The sequence below is a fragment of the Manis javanica genome, chromosome 14 (assembly GCF_040802235.1).
Source record: "Manis javanica isolate MJ-LG chromosome 14, MJ_LKY, whole genome shotgun sequence".
Lineage (NCBI taxonomy): Eukaryota > Metazoa > Chordata > Mammalia > Pholidota > Manidae > Manis > Manis javanica.
The window spans coordinates 81,785,210-81,805,574 of NC_133169.1; the positions used below are offsets into that span (position 1 = coordinate 81,785,210).

At 42.5% G+C, this 20,365-nt stretch overlaps 1 long non-coding RNA gene across 6 annotated transcripts in view; it reads right to left on the reverse strand.

Moving 5' to 3' along the window:
• LOC140846127 (uncharacterized) overlaps positions 1 to 20,365 on the reverse strand; it is a 149,967-nt gene that overhangs the window by 21,507 nt on the left and 108,095 nt on the right. For 4 of the 6 annotated variants that reach the window (XR_012125036.1, XR_012125037.1, XR_012125033.1 and 1 more), the window contains exons 3-4: positions 17,241 to 17,298; positions 795 to 879 (exon numbers count right to left, since the gene is read on the reverse strand). This is a non-coding gene — a long non-coding RNA (uncharacterized lncRNA). The remainder of the gene's footprint in view (positions 1 to 794; positions 880 to 17,240; positions 17,299 to 20,365) is intronic. The other 2 variants (XR_012125035.1, XR_012125034.1) reach the window with 2 other exon arrangements.

The following is a 20,365-nucleotide window of genomic DNA, read 5'->3' on the forward strand; positions in this document are numbered from 1 at the left end:
ACATGTTTTGTGTCAACTTCTCTTCACTCTCTGTACTTGTGTTTGTAATAATCATCCATGATATATGTGACTGTAGTTCCTTCATTCTTTGCATATAAATAGTGTCTTTATTGATTATAATTTCACAAGCATTTTGGTTACTTTCAATCTGGGGCTACTCTAAAAGGTGATATTCTGAACATTCTATTCTTCAGGGGCTTCATCTTTCCCTGAAGCCTCTGGGGAAGTGATGGGCAAAGAGCTGCAAAAGAGACAATGGGTTCTTGAAATACATGAGCCTGTTCCCTACAGTTGGGAAAATTCACTAAATGTTGGAGCTGTATGGAATCACAAAGTGTTCCCAAACCCAAACCTTACATATGTACATAAGTTATACGGTACTGCTAAGGTAGGACACTTAAGCATGTTCTATGGAGCAGACATGGGTCTAAGCCTGTTTCTCTCAGGTAATGCCTTATCCTCACCCTAGGGAGATTTAGTAATGTGGTTACTCTAGATACATACAGTAATTGTCTTTTGTTTAATCCATATCATTGGTTCATAAGTTTTGATATGAAGTGCAAGATAAAAATTCAAGTTGATGGTAGAGTTTGTGTTGGGTAAAAGGGATCCCCCCATCCCCCATCAGTGGTCTGCTCTGATGCACGTGTCAGAATGCTATGGAAACCTGTCTCACTTACATCATAATGGCCCTACTGCTATGCTTAAGCACCAGTGGCCAGGCCAGTGAGTGAGTGAGTGAGTGAGTGAGGAGAGAGCCTCTCCAGTTGTTGGTTGTTCTTGAATATACTGACCTGCTTCTTGGCTGTCATCACTTGAACCTCTGGCAACAGAGTTCCAGGGAGGAAGGCACCTGATTTTAAGTCACTCTCTGAAGTGCTGAGCCATGAAGCACAAACGAAAAAGGAAACATCTTAAAGCCACATGTTCTGCCAAAGCTGCCAGGACGTCAGGAGGTGTGTGTCAGTGATATTCTCTGAGCATTGGGGATCTAGAAACCGTCTTCTAAAGAAAAAAGGAATGAAGATTCCTACTTACGGGAGAGAAAGGGCAGGAAAGCAGGAGGGAGGAACAGGTGGGGGTGCGCCGGTCTTTCTACAGGATCAGATCATCTGAGGGTCAGAGAAGGTTCCTGTCACTAGGCCCTTGTCTGTGTGGCGTAGGACCTGTGTTCCCTACATCATGGAACTCTGGGTTACTGTACCACAGATGTAGTGATTGATTAGTATAATTTTTCCTTCATAATGTATTTCCCTTCATTTCATTTTTTACAATGTTACAAGTTTTCCAATAATACTTTCTCCAGTTAATGATGAAAGTGTGGCTCGAAGTGGTAACTGAAAAATTAGGAAAAAGGTTTGAGTGCATAAAATTGGAGGTGCAGGGATGAGTGTAAAGTCATCCAGAAAATGAGTTGACTTCTTAGATTGTCTCAGACATTGAGACCTTTCTTTCATTCTCTTAGAGTACAGACATGTAAATGCAAGGCTTCTTTATGAAAGAGAAAAACCAGCAGGACACACACACACACACACACACACACACACACACACACACACAAACACCATTTAAGCACGATAGTAGAATTGAGAAAGTTTGGCTTTCTGGAAAAATGGGAAACTGAAATAGTGGTAGTGACTGTGAGGTGACTCTGTGTCTTCCCCTGGCTTATACAGCATAAGTAAGCCAAGGGAAGACACAGAGCAGTTTCTAATATACTGGCTTGCTTAGTATGTACCAGGTCTAATTATTTGCTTCTCAAAACTCAACTCAAGATTCATTAGTTGGAGTAGATTAGGCCTGAGTAACTAATGCAAGAAGGAACCTATCTATTTCTTAGGCAACAATCAGTGTATGTCAAGGAATAGGGCAAGTCTCCCTGCTGATAGAAACTTTTTATCATGAACACTCAGCTTTCAAATAGACCCCAGGTTATCAATGTCCCAGGTAGCTAGAAAAGGGAAGAACACGGCGGAGCACAGAGGAGGACGTCATGCCTATGCCTGGTTGGGGCACGTGTTCTTGCCACTCATTTCCCACTGCAGAAAACTTAGTCACATGGTCAGAAATACTGTAGTTCCGGAAAAAGGGTGTTCCAGGCCCAGGGCCTCGGTTCCCTCTGGAACCAGTGAAACCAAGACAAGTCCAGGAAGAAGGCAGGTTGGGAGAAAGGCTTTTCTTCCTTGCAGTCACTGGCAGCTCATGCTCCCCAGCCAGGCACACACTCCACTGCCCCACCTCTGCGGGAGACAGTCTGAGTCACCGTGGTGTGGGCTGAGAGCGAGAAGGGGCTGAGGAGGAGCCAGGCGGGGAGACAGGGCAACGCGATAGCCCAGGCTCAGAAATGTGTCCCCTCCCTCAGCAGGGCCATAAATGATCCCTTGCCTAAGAACTGCCGAGGGTGTCTGGTTGAAATCCCCGGGAAAGAAATGTAGCACGTGTGTATGTCTGCCTCCTTTGAAAGAGGTTTTCAAAAGATCTGAATAGGGAGGCTGAGAGTCTTGAGGAAATACAGAAATACATTCCCAGAAGAGGGTCTGGGGCAAGTGTGTAAAGTCTTCATTAGAGCATCTCCAGCACCATGTCTGCTGCCCAGGAATTCCCTGCGAAAATGCTGAATCTCTACCCCTCTCTATATTTATATTGACGTCCCGATCTTTCCATACATCAATACAGATACCAATCTAGACAGGCAGGCAGGCAGACATGCAGAAGTCTTTTAAAACTTGTATCCCATGTCCTCTAATTATATAATTTCTCATGAGGAAAAAGGAGCTAGTACCCAATTTTAGTCACTAGTTTTTGATATTCTGTATACATCTTTAGAAATGTCACGTACAAGATACCCTGTATTACTGACATCTACTACACACAATTTTCATAATTGCTGTTTCCTTGTATTTTGGAGCAAGTGAAGTTTCAAATGCTTAATTTCATGGGAGGTGGGTTTCAATGCCTAACATGATTGTTCACTCAACATGTCTTTTTTGAATGGATACAGATCCCAGAAAATGCTACATCTGATTTTTTGTATTCATTCCTCAGAATTCGAGAAGACTCAATGGGATTCTCCTCAGCCGGAGGCACCGGTGGTGGTCCCAGACCGCAGTCAGACACGGGGAGACGAGTCCTCTGTCTCAGGGTATTTCTCCAGCGTATCGTCTCCAGGAAAGATTCAATCTGCTGCTGAGGACGGTAAGGGAGACACAAAGCTGGGCAGGATGAATAGATGGCGTGGCTCGGCCCAATCCCTACTTACTTCACTTTCCCTTCAAAAACAGGAAAGGGCTTCAGGGCAGAGGAACTAAGACTGAAGCCTCTGCAGAGGGACAAATTGGGGGTGTGCTTTCCAGGATAGGGCAGTTCCCCGTGTGAACACTGGGACAGCTGTGAGATGGTGGGCTGTGCTGGTAACAGGGTGGGAATTCAATTACAACCTCTTCCCTCAGATCAGCACAAACTCACTCACACACACACTATATTCCTTCGTACCAGATACAGCCCCATTATCCTTTCCTGTCACGTTTTCTCTCATATGCACATGCCTTCATTCCAGATGCGTCCTTCCCATTCTCTACAAGCGTTACACAGATACACACTTCCACCTTCCCTGCTCAAGGAGTCATGCTCAGACTCTGCTGTCTACACACTAACCCTTAAATAATGTGCACCCAGTCACACAGGTAACTTGTTTTACCTCCCTCATTAGAGGTAGCTACGTATCTCTGTTCCATTCACAAAGACACACTTTGTGAAATCCAGTCACTCATGATCTATAGATGGAACAACCAATATTACCACACATTTGAAAATTGCAAAGGAAAATGTCATTATGCTATCCACATAAATGGAGGCTATGTGGGTTCACTGAAGACATTACATAGCAGACTCTTATTCTTTATTTAATAGATGGATAAATATACAAACACCAAGCACAGACCACATCTATCATTTTTACTTAATTTATCCACAAAAGCAGCTCTACAGCATGGACACAGGACAGTGGTCCCAACCAAAAGCCAGAAAGCAATGGAAAAGCTTCCTGGCGCTAGTAAGAAGGGACCACTGAATGGGATGTGGGGATCTAGGCAGAGCCCAGAGATGAGCTGAGTGATTCTGCTCATCAGTCAGCACAAGGCTGCCCAGTACAGAAAGAAACTCAAAATGCTTCTCCATCTTCATTAATACAATCCCCAGCGGAAGTAGTAAACCCCAAGGGAAAATACTTCAAAGGACAGGAGCGAGCCCAAGGAGACAAGGGGAGGGCAGAGAGTTATTTGAGGAAATGGTGGAAGAGGGCCTCAGGGGATGAGTTGTATCAGAGGAACATGGAAGAACATGTCAGTATGAACTGGGCAAGGACAGGTTACATTACCAGGAAGATGTGACAGCACTAATAGCCTAAAGCACGCCCAACATGGTAGGACCCTCAGGTCCGGACCTGAGTAGAGACATACCTGGTCCGAGACCCCCGCACAGCAGTATCTTTTCATAGCCAATGTTTGCAAGTTCAACCCTATACAGTCCCATCTGCACCCCTGATCATCATCATTCACTTCCTTGTCATGTTCCACATGCATCTGAGTTCTCTGCTCTGTTTCTGTCGCAACCATACAAAAGTGCTGCATTAGTTGTCCCTGTGTTTTAATGTCACGTGAACACAAATGCACAGTACATGCTTTGCGTCAACTTCTCTTCACTCTCTGTACTTGTGTTTGTAATAATCATCCATGATATATGTGACTGTAGTTCCTTCATTCTTTGCATATAAATAGTGTCTTTATTGAGTATACTTTCACGAGCATTTTGGTTACTTTCAATCTGGGGCTACTCTAAAAGGTGATATTCTGAAAATTCTATTACATGTATTTTGCTATATGGATATATTTCTAATTGGTGAATGCCTAAGAGTTAGAGAGCTAGGCTTTAGTGTTCATATTCCATCCCAATGCCTTAAACCTCAATCTTTCAAGATTTTACTTTGTAATACAATCAATCACACGCTACTCTACATTTATTCTTGCACTCTCTGTCCTGTGCCCTCATTTACTTTGGATCTTCAAACAGTTCTATATTGAAAACTCATATATTCTTTCTCTTACAGCCATTGATTTTTCATGTCCTTCTGCACTTTCACTGTTACCTTACACTAGTCTCAAAGAGAATACTCCCAATAAACCTGTTGCACAACTAAGCCACCTAACATGTGAAACACGCACACAAATGCATAATCGTAGGACACACCGTCTGCACACATAGATATGTGCTGACCTAAAACACAGACACAAAGCACAAATACCATTCTCACACACACAAAACTATCCCATATTCAAATGTGCAAACAACAGATCAGTCACACATTAAAGAATTTATACACACAAAGCACATGACATTCCTCACAGCATTCTGCCACAATGTGTGCATGATACACACACCTGACACATTCATTAGAGATGCAGGTCATCTTAATTCACTGAGGAAAAGTGAGCTTGGTCAGCAAAACAAAGACACTGACTAATAATAAATAGTTAAATACTGCAAAGATAAAAATTCACCAATTGTTTCATCTGAGATTGAAGATCTAAGAGGGGAATAAAAAGGGCACACCCACAAAAAGATGGCAGAGGAAAACCAGTGGTACCAAAAATCTTAAGCAAGGTGAGTGAGTCAGTGTGAGGAGCCTGGACTACAGGGTCCAGAGAGTAACCCAGAAAGCTGACATAGGCCAATTCTCTGTCCAAGCCAGAGATAACTGTGTATTACAAACTCAGTATTTCCATGAGGGACAGTGGGGAGAGTACATTACGGAGAAGAGTGTAGGAGGGAACAGAATGGAACCAGCCGCCTCCATTACTTTCACTCCATTTTCCAGGAGTCTCAAAGCTCCACGCATGGGGTGCACCGCCTGGGTACTCTTTGGAAGACAAAGCTGGGGGGGTTCCTGAGGGACATGACGGGCCCTCTGAATCAGAAAGCTACGCCTCTGGCCCCACTCTTGACTCGGCCTCTTGTGCTGCTAAGTAGAGAGGAAGAGCTGCTGAAGTCCGGGCAGATCAGGGCAGTGGGAGTCAGCACAGACCTGCAGAGATCGAGCTCAGCGTCTCTGCTCAGCCAGAGAGAAAGGTCTGCTTTGGGCCCAGCCACAGTCTCCTCCTCTCCAATCTGGGAGCCTAGGGCTCTGGTTCCACGCCATCAACAGGAACTCATTTCAAATACTCCCTTAATTTAATGACATCTGCAGAGTCCCATTGGCCTCCTAAGGTTAACATTCATAGGTTCTGGGGAATAGGAGATGGCATCTTGCAACGGTGGGGGACCTTACCCAGATTATGACAACTAAAACAAAGTGTGTTTAACCCAATGACATATGTAGTCAGGTAAACAAATATTAAAGTATTTCATCTAATCGGTATTCTGTGGCAGCACAGGTACAAGAAACGGGGCAAGAATGTCCATAGAGACAACATATGTGTTTTATACACTTGGGCAAAATCAGAAACTGTTGAATACTTGTATTTTGGAGCTCTGGCCAGAAAAGAGACTGCAGTCTCCATGCATGGAGGACACAGAGCGAGCAATCAAAATGTACGGAATCGATGAAAGAGAGGCTGGACCTCGAGAGCGGGTTCACAGCGGTGGCCTGAGAGGGTGTATATCAGTTTCCCGGTTGACTGGAGATAGAAGCTGATACAAACCCCTGTCCAGACGTGAGAGAACACAGAAACGCAACAAAGTTTCTTTCTGCCCTCCGAGATATACAGTGCATGTACACAAGACACAACCTTGAGATTCAACGGAAATCTCAACAAGGCCAAGTGCCCAAAAGTGCAAGGGTATCAGACGGGGCCGTGTTTGAAAAAGCACGAAAACTGACAAAATGACAGAGAAACGGGCAGACTAACTCAGCCTGTACCTGGGAAGCTGTGCTCCCCTGGTCACCATGTCACAAATCTTTCACAACCAGCTGGAAGGGAGCCAGAAAGGTCCAGAACAATTTTCCCACGCAGGAACCTGTAGATTCCTCCTTTGTCTTACAGAGGAGAGCAAAGCTCCTCTGTACAAACAGGGGTTTGCTGATACATCCCCTGTCCAGACGTAACGTGTGTGTCCTCTCGTGCATGAAGAGTGGCCACAGATTTGAAAGTGGCCCCTCAGTTCTTACATCCAGCCACCTTCTGTCCTCATAAGCACACAGGTGTGACATTCCATCACACCCACAGCTACTCACACTCACTCACACGCACACTCCCAAGCTGATATCCACATGTGTTACACCATCACACCCTCACTTTTCTGCACACACATTCCTCTAATTTACTTTCTCTAACATCATTCCTTCAGTACCATGGTCTCTGACCCCGCAGATAATCCCACTCTTGTAGCACTCTGTATTTCACACCAATAGGGCTTGAAGTCATCACAATTGTATAACAACGTCTAAAACTCCTCTTTGTTCCCAGGCTCTTAGTCCCTTCACATAATCCCCAAATTCCACCATCCATCTAGTGACCTGTCTCCTATCTAGCCTTCACGTGGCCACTCTGTTACGCTTTCACGGTCTCAACACATCTCACAAAGTACTTCAAATCCTCACAGTCTTTGCTATAAATCAAATAGATATGATATAACTACTGAAACTTCCATAGCACATAGAACACAGGTTACTCATAAATACATGGAAGATACACTGCCTCCATAAATACAGAATTATGCTTCATGTCACCCAGCACATCACACCACCTTCACACATCCGGGCCATCTCATCTCTAGACTCACTACCTAAAATTGTGGAGGAAACATGACAGGCACATACACATCAGATTATACTCGCCACACTTAAATAGGACGCGCACCAAATGTTCCCATCCCCGCCCCACCGCCAGACACTCTCTAGCCACGTAAGAGACAAAGTGGATGCAATTTGGAGAGTAAACATTGGGCTGCAGTTTTTAAACAGAGGACAGGTTATTTTGTCAGGAATAAGAATTTACCTATTTATTTACTGAAGTTTGTGAATTTGAAGGCACAGTCTTTTTATTTGAAAAGTGGAGGAAGAGGAAGGACACCTATCTGGGGATTTTCAGGATATATTTAAATCCATAGTAGAGCTCATTTAAGAAATATATGTATTTAACTGGGAAAAAAGAGCAGCATAGAAGTATTCTGTAAATTGAGAAGGTATAAAATTCAAGATAGGTGATGAGCATGGTAAGTACAGCTGAACTACCGAGTCCGAGCCCTGTGGGGGCCGGGGACACGGAGGAGGGTGGCACACTGAGTAGGCCGCTGACAGCTGTGCCATTTAAGGGCACGTACACTCTGGAGAGCAGGGCAGGGGCCAGCGCTGGGAGGGGTTGTCTGAAGCCAACTGTGGAGCCCCTCCTGGAGTCTCCTACTCCAGCTCAGAACGCAGCAGTTCCCCCCAAGCCCTGGCCCTGCACAGCTCTGGAAACAGAGGCCCCCGTCAGGTTCCCCAGAGCAGACACCTGTGAGAGGAGCCGGGGACAGAAGGTGGGCGGGAGGGCTCTCCTGTCCCTTCCGACTCTCCCCAGGGGCAGGAGATGGGCACTTTTGTTTGATGGTCCCCAGCTGACAGACGGAAGCACTGAACCCACGTATATATACTCCAAGTATATTCTTCCAGTAAGTAGAGTAATATCATCAAATAATACAGGCAACTTACTATGTACGAGGCGGAAATCTGAGCCTCTGATATACTGCAGTATACATCTTTAGAAACATCACACACAAGATGCCCAGTGTCACTGACATCTACTGCACACAATTTTCATAATTGTTTCCTTATATTTTGGAGCAAGTGAAGTTTCAAATGCTTAATTTCATGGGGGTGGGGGGCGGGTTTCAATGCCTAACCTGATAATCGACTTAACATGTCTTTTTTGAATGGATAGAGATCCCAGAAAATGCCACATCTGCTTTTTGTATTCATTCCTCAGAATGCCAGAATTCTCAAGAGGATTGTCCTCAGCCGGAGGCACGTGTGGTCCCAGACCGCAGTCAGACACCGGGAGAAGAGTCCTCTGTCTCGGGGTATTTCTCCTGCGTGTCGTCTCCAGGAAAGCTTCCTGGTGCTGCTGAGGACGGTAAGGGAGACACAAAGGCTGGACGGGATGAATAGCTGGCGTGGCTCGGCCCAATCCCTACTTACTCCACTTTCCCTTCAAAAACAGGAAAGGGCTTCAGGGCAGAGGAACTAAGACTGAAGCCTCTGCAGAGGGACAAATTGGGGGTGTGCTTTCAAGGATAGGGCAGTTCCCCGTGTGAACACTGGGACAGCTGTGAGATGGTGGGCTGTGCTGGTAACAGGGTGGGAATTCAATGACCTCTTCCCTCGGATCAGCACAAACTCACCCACACACACACCTGTACACCATCATTCACCACCCCCTTACCAATGTCAGAAACACTCACCAGGTATGTCCCAGAACATACACACACCTCCACACCCTCAATCCCACATAATCACACCACACACATACCTCAGATAAAATGTATGTCACACGGCATTCTGTGATTTCACATATGTATGTACTTCCAGGCCATGTGCCCACATAGGAATATTCTCATGACCATCTCAACTCCTACAGACTTCACACACTTTTTCTAGTTTTCTCATGTCTGAAATTTCCTTTCCCAGGAGGAGGAGGAGGAGAAATCCTTCAGTGGCTTCATTATATTCTTCAAACTCAGCCTCTTGAGGTGACTCTACCCGAGGCCTTGGAGGAATGGGAATTTTCCTCCACCTGTACTCAAGACCCCTTTCCACCATACCTGGGCACGGCACCCGTCAAGGAGATATACTACAGGCCGGTCCAGATGAAAAGAGGCGTGGCTGAGTCATGGGATGAGGTGGAAGTCTATGAGCCCGCCTCAAAGAAGACCAAAAGAGAATCTGCTTTTTTTGAAGAGGCTGAAAAAAAGGACGAAGAGGCCTCAGATATATGGAGTCGCTTGTCTACACGGGAACTCATAGATGTCAGCGACTATAGCGAAGCCTCAGAGGAGACGGAGCAGGCTGGCAGTGCGGGGGAGCCTCCAGCCCAAGAGGAGATCCCCAGGGCCGAGACGCCTGAATGGCTGGTGGCCCTGGACAGCGGCTTCAGGTGCCTGGGCTGCTGCCGGGTTTTCCCCAGCTTGGAGGTCCTGCAGGACCACGTGGACAATGCCGCCCGTGAGGGCTTCAGCTGCCAGGTTTTCCATCGCATCCTGGCTTGGCTGAATGACAAGAATAAGAAAGAAGAGGAGGAGGAGGAGAATCGATGCACGATCATGTAGATGGTAGACCGAAGAACACTTTGGCAGGAAGACATCCTCCTGCGAGTATACAGACTTTTTCAGGCCCTAGGAAAGTGGAAGTGAAGTAGCCCAGACTCTACTGAGGGCCTTCATCTCTTAGCAGCCATGATACCCACTTTGTTTAAATGTATCCACCACCTTCCCTACATACATATCTGTATTATACTTTGGTATCATATCCAGAAACAAATTGCCAAGATCATTGTAAAGATGACTTACAAGGGAAACCCCATCAGGCTATGAGCACACTTCTCAGCAGAAACTTTACAGGCCAGAAGGGAGAGGCATGAAATATTTAACGTACTGAAACAGGAAGACCTTCAACCAAGAATCCTCAACCCAGCAAGATTATAATTTAATTTGAAGCAGGGGTTAAATAATCTCCAGGTGAAGGAAGGCTCACAGAATTTATAACAACAAAACCAGCATTACAGGATGTTAAAGGGATTGCTGTAGATGAAATGTTCCTAAGGCTAAATAGTTTTGATTAGGACATCTAATACATGAAGGGTGGAGGAAGAAGAAGGAAAAAAAGCACTTTTAGGCTGTGTTTGAAATACAGCAATCAGCAACTTAATATAGACTGTTATATAGTAAGGAAGCTATCCTTGAGCCTTTGGTAACCACAAACCTAAAGCCTATAATAATAATCGATACAAAAAATTAAAAAAAGAGAAATCTAACCACAGCACTACAGAAAACCATCAAATAACAAAAAAAGAGAGGGATCACGGGAAGATGACGGCGTGAGTAGTTCAGAGGAAATCTCCTCCCCAAAACATATATATTTATGAAAATACAATAAATACAACTATTCCTAAAAAAGACACCAGTGGATGCAGTACAACAGCCAGGACACATCTACATCTGTGAGAAATCAACATCACACGAAGGGGGTAAGATACAAGCCGCGGCCAGGTGGGACCCTAATGCTCCCCCACCCCAAAACCCGGCGGGAAGAAAGGAGTCAGAACAGGGAGGGAGTGAAACCCAGGACTGCTAAACAACCAGCTCTAGAAATCCACACCCAGAGCGCAGACTCAAGGTGCACGGGGTGCTGGATATTAGAGAAACAGAAAACCAAAACCTGTGGGCAGGACCCCGCAACCAGTGCCCCTGAGACAAAAGAAAAGCTAGTGCTTTCTGCAAGTCTTAAAGAGACAGGGACCCCATAGATGGACGAACTTGTCCCGGCACAGTTAGCCAGCAGCTGGGAATCCCGGGGAAACTTAGGCACCCTAAACCCGGGGAGGCAGTGCAGCTCTGAAGCCCCTCACCAGCACTAAGCAGCCTGCCAGTTGTTCCTCCAACTGGCACAGACCCCAACACACCAGCCCAGTAGAGGGAGAGTGGCAGCGCGTGGCAGCCACTCCAAGATAGTTCAAACAACACCTGAGAAAGGATCTGCAGAGGCAGACCTAACCAGTCTCCCTGAAAAAGAATTCAAAATAAAAATCATAAACATGCTGACAGAGCTGCAGAGAAATATGCAAGAGCTAAGGCATGAAGTCCGGAGGGAGAGTACAGACGTCCAGAGGGAGATTACAGAAGTGAAACAAACTCTAGAAGGATTTATAAGCAGAATGGATAAGATGCAAGAGGCCATTGATGGAATAGAAAGCAAAGAACAGGAATGCATAGAAGCTGATGCAGAGAGAGATAAAAGGATCTCCAGAATGAAACAATATTAAGAGAACTGTGTGACCAATCCAAAAGGAACAATATCCGCATTATAGGGGTACTAGAGGAAGAAGAGAGAGAAAAAGGGATAGAAAGTGTCTTTGAAGAAATAATTGCTGAGAACCTCCCCAAACTGGGGGAGGAAATAGTTGCTCAGACTACGGAGGCACACAGAAGTCCCGAGAGACGGTACCCAAAGAGGACAACACCAAGACACATAATAATTGAAATGGCAAAGATCAAGGAAAAGGACAGAGTATTAAAGGCAGCCAGAGAGAAAAAAGGTCACCTACAAAGGAAAACCCATCAGGCTATCATCAGACTTCTCAACAGAAACCTTACAGGCCAGAAGAGAATGGCATGATATATTTAATGGAAAGAAACAGAAGGGCCTTGAACCAAGGATACTGTATCCAGCACAATTATCATTTAAATATGAAGGAGGGATTAAACAATTCCCAGACAAGCAAAAGTTGAGGGAATTTGCGCCCAACAAACCACCTCTACAGGGTATCTTACAGGGACTGCTCTGGATAGGAGCACTCCTAAAAAGAGCACAGAACAAAACACCCAACATATGAAGAATGGAGGACGAGGAAAAATAAGGGAAAGAAATAATCAACAGACTGTGTTTGTAACAGCTCAATAAGCAAGTTAAGCCAGACAGTAAGGTAGTAAACAAGTTAACCTTGAACCTTTGGTAACCACAAATCTAAAGCCTGCAATGGCAATTAAGTACATATCTTTCAATAATCACCCAAAATGTAAATGGACTGAATGCACCAATCAAAAGACAGAGTAATAGAATGGATAGAAAAGCAAGACCCATCTATATGCTGCTTACAAGAGACTCACCTCAAACCCAAAGACATGCACAGATTAAAATTCAAGGGATGGAGAAAGATATTTCAGGCAAACAACAGAGAGAAAAAGGCAGGTGTTGCAATACTAGAATCAGACAAAATAGACTTCAAAATAAAGAAAATAAGAAGAGATAAAGAAGGACATTACATAATGATTAAGGGCTCAGTCCAACAAGAGGATATAACCATTATAAACATATATGCACCCAATACAGGAGCACCAATATATGTGAAACAAATACTAACAGAATTAAAGGAGGAAATAGAATGCAATGCATTCATTTTGGGAGACTTTAACACACCACTCACTCCAAAGGACAGATCCACCAGACAGAAAATAACTAAGTAGACAGAGGCACTGAACAACGCACTAGAACGGATGGACCTAATAGACATCTATACAGCTCTACATCCAAAAGCAACAGGATACACATTCTTCTCAAGTGCACGAGGTGCTGGATATTATAAATTCCAAAAGATTGAAATCCCACCAACCAACTTTTGAGACCACAAAGGTATAAAACTAGAAATAAATTGTACAAAGAAAGCAAAAAGACTCACAAACGCATGGAGGCTTAACAACATGCTCCTAAATAATCAATGGATCAATGACCAAATTAAAATGGAGATCCAGCAATATATGGAAACAAATGACAACAAAAACACAAAGCCCCATCTTCTGTGGGACACAGCAAAAGCAGTCTTAAGAGGAAAATATATAGCAATCCAGGCATATTTAAAGAAGGAAGAACAATCCCAAATGAATAGTCTAATGTCACAGTTATCAAAATTGGAAAAAGAAGAATAAATGAGGCCTAAGGTCAGCAGAGAGAGGGACATAATAAAGATCAGAGAAGAAATAAATAAAATTGAGAAGAATAAAACAATAGAAAAAAATCAATGAAACCAAGAGCTGGTTCTTCGAGAAAATAAACAAAATAGATAAACCTCTAGCCAGACTTATTTAGAGAAAAAGAGAGTCAACACACATCAACAGAATCAGAAATGAGAAAGGAAAAATCACAATGGGCCCCGCAGAAATACAAAGAATTATTAGAGAATACTATGAAAACCTATACGCTAACAAGCTGGAAAACCTAGGAGAAATGGACAACTTCCTAGAAAAATACAACCTTCCAAGACTGACCCAGAAAGAAACAGAATATCTAAACAGACCAATTACCAGCAACGAAATTGAATCAGTAATCAAAAAACTACCCAAGAACAAAACCCCCGGGCCAGATGGATTTACCTCAGAATTTTATCAGACATACAGAGAAGGCATAACACCCATTCTCCTTAAAGTTTTCCAAAAAACAGAAGAGGAGGGAATACTCCCAAACTCATTCTATGAAGTCAACATCACCCTAATACCCAAACCAGGCAAAGAACCCACCGAAAAAGAAAACTACAGACCAATATCCCTGATGAACATAGATGCAAAAATACTCAACAAAATATCAGCAAACCGAATTCAAAAATACATCAAGAGGATCATACACCATGACCAAGTGGGATTCATCCCAGGGATGCAAGGATGGTACAACATTCGAAAATCCATCAACATCATCCACCACACCAACAAAATGAAGGACATAAACCACATGATCATCTCCATAGATGCTGAAAAAGCATTCAACAAAATTCAACATCCATTCATGATAAAAACTCTCAACAAAATGGGAATAGAGGGCAAGTACCTCAACATAATAAAGGCCATATATGATAAACCCACAGCCAACATCATACTGAACAGCGAGAAGCTGAAAGCTTTTCCTCTGAGATCGGGAACAAGACATGGATGCCCACTCTCCCCACTGTTATTCAACATGGTACTGGAGGTCCTAGCCACAGCAATCAGATAAAACAAAGAAATACAAGGAATCCAGATTGGTAAAGAAGAAGTCAAACTATCACTATTTGCAGATGACATGATATTGTACATAAAAAACCCTGGAGACTCCACTGCAAAACTACTAGAACTAATATTGGAATTCAGCAAAGTTGCAGGATACAAAATCAGCACACAGAAATCTGTAGCTTTCCTATACACTAACAATGAACTAATAGAAAGAGAAATCAGGAAAACAATTCCATTCACAATAGCATCAAAAAGAATAAAATACCTAGGAATAAACCTAACCAAGGAAGTGAAGACCTATACCCTGAAAACTACAAGACACTCTTAAGAGAAATTAAAGAGGTCACTAACAAATGGAAACTCATCCCATGCTCCTGGCTAGGAAGAATTAATATAGTCAAAATGGCCATCCTGCCCAAAGCAATATACAGATTTGATGTAATCCCTGTCAAATTACCAACAGCATTCTTCAATGAACTGGAATAAATAATTCAAACATTCATATGGAACCATCAAAGACCCCAAATAGCCAAAGCAATCCTGAGAAGGAATAAGAAAGTTGGGGGGATCTCACTCCCCAACTTCAAACTCTACCACAAAGCCATAGTAATCAAGACAATTTGGTACTGGCACAAGAACAGAGCCACAGACCACTGGAACAGAATAGAGACTCCAGACATTAACCCAAACATATATGGCCAATTAATATATGATAAAGGAGCCATGGACATACAATGGGGAAATCTCTTCAACAGACGGTGCTGGCAAAACTGTACAGCTACATGTAAGAGAATGAAACTGGATCACTGTCTAACCCCATACACAAAAGTAAATTCTAAATGGATCAAAGACCTGAATGTAAGTCATGAAACCATAAAAGTCTTAGAAAAAAACATAGGCAAAAATCTCATGGACATAAACAAGAGTTACTTCTTCATGAACATATCTCCCCAGGCAAGGGAAACAAAGGCAAAAATGAACAAGTGGGACTATATCAAGCTAAAAAGCTTCTGTACAGCAAAGGACACCATCAATAGAACAAAAAGGTATCCTACAGTATTGGAGAATATATTCATAAACAACAGATCCGATAAAGGACTGAAATCCAAAATATATAAAGAGCTCACACGCCTCAACAAACAAAAAGCAAATAATCCAATTAAAAAATGGGCAGAGGAGCTGAACAGACAGTGCTCTAAAGAAGAAATCCAGATGACCAACAGGCACATGGAAAGATGCTCCACATCGCTAATCATCAGAGAAATGCAAATTAAAACCACAATGAGATATCACCTCACATCAGTAAGGATCACCATCATCGAAAAGACAAACAACAACAAATGTTGGCGAGGTTGTGGAGAAAGCGGAACCCTCCTACACTGCTGGTAGGAATATAAATTAGTTCAACCATTGTGGAAAGCAGTATGGACGTTCCTCAGAATACTCAAAATAGAAATACCACTTGACCCAGGAATTCCACTTCTAGGAATTTACCCTAAGAATGCAGTACTCCAGTTTGAAAAAGACAGATACACCCCTATGTTTACCACTGCACTGTTTACAGTAGCCAAGATACGGAAGCAACCTAAATGTCCATCAGTAGATGAATGGATAAAGAAGATGTGGTACATAAACACAATGGAATATTATGCAGCCATAAGAGAAAAACAGATCCTACCATTCGCAACAACATGGATGGAGCTAGAGGATATAATGCTCAGTGAAATAAGCCAAGCGGAGAAGGACAAGTACCAAATGATTTCACTCATATGTGGAGTATAAGAACAAAGGAAAACTGAAGGAACAAAACAGCAGCAGAATCACAGAATCCAAGAATGGACTAATAGTTACCAAAGGGAAAGGGACTGGGGACAATGGGTGGGAATGCAGGGATAAGGGTGGGGAGAAAAGAAAGAGGGCATTACGATTAGCATGTGTAGTCCGTGGGGGACACGGGGAGGGCTGTGCAATACAGAGAAGACAAGTAGTGATTTTACAGCATCTTACTATGCAGATGGACAGTGACTGTGAAGGGGTATGTGTGGGGGGATTTGGTGAAGGCGGGAACCTAGTAAACATAATGTTCTTTCTGTAACTGTACATTAATGATACCAAAATAAAAATAAATAAATAAATAAATAAAAAAGAATGGACTAATAGTTACCAAAGGAAAAGGGACTGGGGAGGATGGGAGGGAAGGGAGGGATAAGGGTGAGGAAAAAGAAAGAGGGCATTACGATTAGCATGTATAGTGCGAGGGGGTTACGGGGAGGGCTGTGCAACACAGAGAAGACAAGTAGTGATTTTTACAGCATCTTACTATGCAGATAAGATAGTGACTGTGAAGGGGCATGTGGGGGGGACTTGGTGAAGGCGGGAGCCTAGTAAACATAATGTTCTTCATGTAATTGTAGATTAATGATACCAAAATTAAAAAAGTAAAAAAAATAAAAACCCTATTAGTTAAAAAGTAAGGTTCTTAACATACTGTTTAACAAACAGACAATAATTCAGCTCACCTTGGGAGCAAAGCAGGCAGTCTTGAGTGACATGCTTCCAGACCAGGAAACTGCTATCCTTGGAGGAAATCAGAGCAGTAAATTTCTTGTAAATAACCCAGAAAACTAATAAGAAACTTAGTGTCTCTTCAAAGATAAATATTTTTGGACCGCTTAGCAGGTGTACATCCCTAGCCCTTTGTCTCTCAACCACCCATAAAACCCCTAGACAATGCACCAACCCGGGGCTCTTTTGTCCCCTCCTGGTGTGAGCCAGTAGCTCTGTACTCTCACTTTAGCTCTATATAAAAGCCTCTCACTTGCTCTCCTACCTTGAGTGTTTGTGAAGTTCATTCTTCAACTCCACAAACAAGAACCCTAGCATCAAAGGGGCACAAAAATTTTCAATCATAATGTAGGCTGGTCACAGAGAATAAAGCCAATGATTCTGTAACAACCTTCTTATCAACATAAGTTGATAGTATCTGTGCTAGTGGGAGTAAGGATTTAATAATATGGGTAACTGTTGAAACACTGTGCTGTATACATGAAACTAAAATAAGACTGAATATCAATAAAAAGGATTAATAAAACTAAAAGCTTGTTCTTTGCAAAAACTTATAAAATAGCAAACCCACAGCAAGAATGATCAGGAAAGAGTATAAACAACATTAGGAATGAAAAAGAATAGTTATCACAGACTTAAAGAGTTTTTTAAGCAAAACAGATTACTCTGAGCAACTGTATGCAATCCACATGAAAAGTTAAGTGAAATGGAACATTTCCTAGAAAAATGGTTTGCCAAAACAAACTCGAGAAGAAATGGAAAATCTTAATAAGCCTATAAAAGAAAGCAAATCAATAGTTACCCTACTCACAAAAATAATACCAAAACACCAGGCCCAGACAGTTTAACAGGCAGTTCTGTCTTAGATACAATGTTTCAGAAAATAGAAAAGAAGGGAAAGCTCTTCAATTGATTTTATGATACCAGTAAACTCTTAAATGACAGACAAGAACAGTTAAAAGTAATGAAAATTATGTGCCAATCTCACTTATGAAAATAGAGAGAAAAATTCTAAATAAAATGTTAGCAAATCAGACTTTAGAAGGCAATATCTCATGACCTCAAGAGCATATCCCAGTAATACAAGTATAAATTCTAATCTAGTCTTTTCATGAAAATCACATTAACACATTAAAAAAGAAAAATCTGTGATCACCTCAGTAGATACAGAAAAGGCAATTGATAAAATTTTTTATACCCAATTCATGATATTTTTTTAATCTCTTAACAAATTAGAATGGAAGGAAACCCCCGAGCACATAAATCAGTTTTGAGAATTATCTCTAGTAATGCCCCTTGGGTGCCATTACTGGCATGTGAAACTAAGCAGGTAGAAAGGCCGCCCAGAGCTTGCCCGGCCGCATTCACTCACTGCTGCTGACCACAGGCTGCTGTGTCTCCTCTTCTTCCCTGTTCTGAACAAAACTTCTTGGGCTTTGTCCTACACCTGCCTCCCCACTGGCCATTTGCTGGGGGTGGGGTGGTCTGGGTTTGTCTCCTGATTTCATAAACCAGAGATGACACGGACCTCCATCAGGACCTGGAGAGCTTGCGCATCACCACATCTGGAATTTGATCTGAAGATAGTGACTAGATGTGACCTACTGTGTGTCCCTACATGTGGGGGAGGAAGATACAATAGACATTTGGCAAAGATAAGGGCAGACTGTGGCAAAAACTGCCTGGCTGTTCACAAACCTTTCTTCTTCCTTCTGGGTACAAGGGGTACTAGAGAATCCAGCCTTCTTCACCGCTACACGTGGTGAGATGACTGAGTCCTGGCGACTGGAAGGAAGGCATGCGTGGTGCGCACCACTTCTGCCCTGACTCATAACATCCTATACGTGACCCTCCACATTCTTTCGTTCACTAGGAAGCTACTAGATGGAAAAAACCTGGGTCCCTTCTGTGATCGTTTAAAGAACTGACCACTCATCAAAAATACAGGATTCGACACTTAAGCAAGCAAGAAACTTATTTTTGGAGACAGAGATTGAGATTTTGATGCGTGTTGTAGCAGCTAGTATTATCTTAATTAATAGAAGTAATTAAAACCTACATCAGACTTAAAGTGAAATGTTAAGCTTGTTCCTTTTACAGTCAGCAACAAATGAAGACTGTTCAGTGACCTCCCCTTTCAGTGGGTGCTGGAGGCCCTAGCAAGTACGGGGATGTGACTGACTGGTGGGTATGGATGGATGGGGGCGGGGTGGGGCAGACAGCATAAGATTGAAAAGGAAAGACAAAAATGTCATTATTTACTGTGTATCTAAATATGTGGAAAATCCGAGATTTTCTAAAGACACACTATTAAGAATGATTTTTTCACACCTTCCTATGTTGACAGATAGTAACCGCACTACTTGAGGTAAGGATTTAATAATATGGGTAACTGCTAAACCACTGTGCTGTATACTTGAAACCAGTATAACATTGTATATCAACAATACTTCAAATTAAAAAAAGAATAAAAGAGACTGGAGATTTTGACAACCAATACAGAAACGTCACTTGTGATCTTATATAATAGCAACAAACAATTAGAAAATGTAATCTTTAAACAATGCACAATTTATAATAGCACAAAAAACACAAGGTATTAAAGAATAAATCTAACAAAAAGGTATGCAAGCGTTTTATAGAGAAAATATTATGCTTACCAAAGACACTTAAAATACTTATATAAATAATTAGATGTGTTATGTTCATGACTAGAAGGCTCAATATCCAAAAGAGAAAACTTCTTCCCCAAATTAATCTATAAATTTCATGCCATTCCAATCAAATCTAATCAAATGCTAATGAGACCAAGAATAGCCAAGACAATCTGGGGAGTTGGAAATGGTAGGATTGATCTTAAGATTTCTTACAAAGCTATAGTAATTACAACAGTTGTATTTCTACAGGGATGAATAAATACACCAATGAAACTGAGCAGCAACGAAGTCAAAACAGACCTACATACAAATGGGAGCCAGATACATACAAGAGGAAGTCCTCAGAACAAATCAGGGAGAAAATACATGCAACTCAGTCAACGGCTCTAAGACAATTAACTTTCCATATTAAAATATGATAA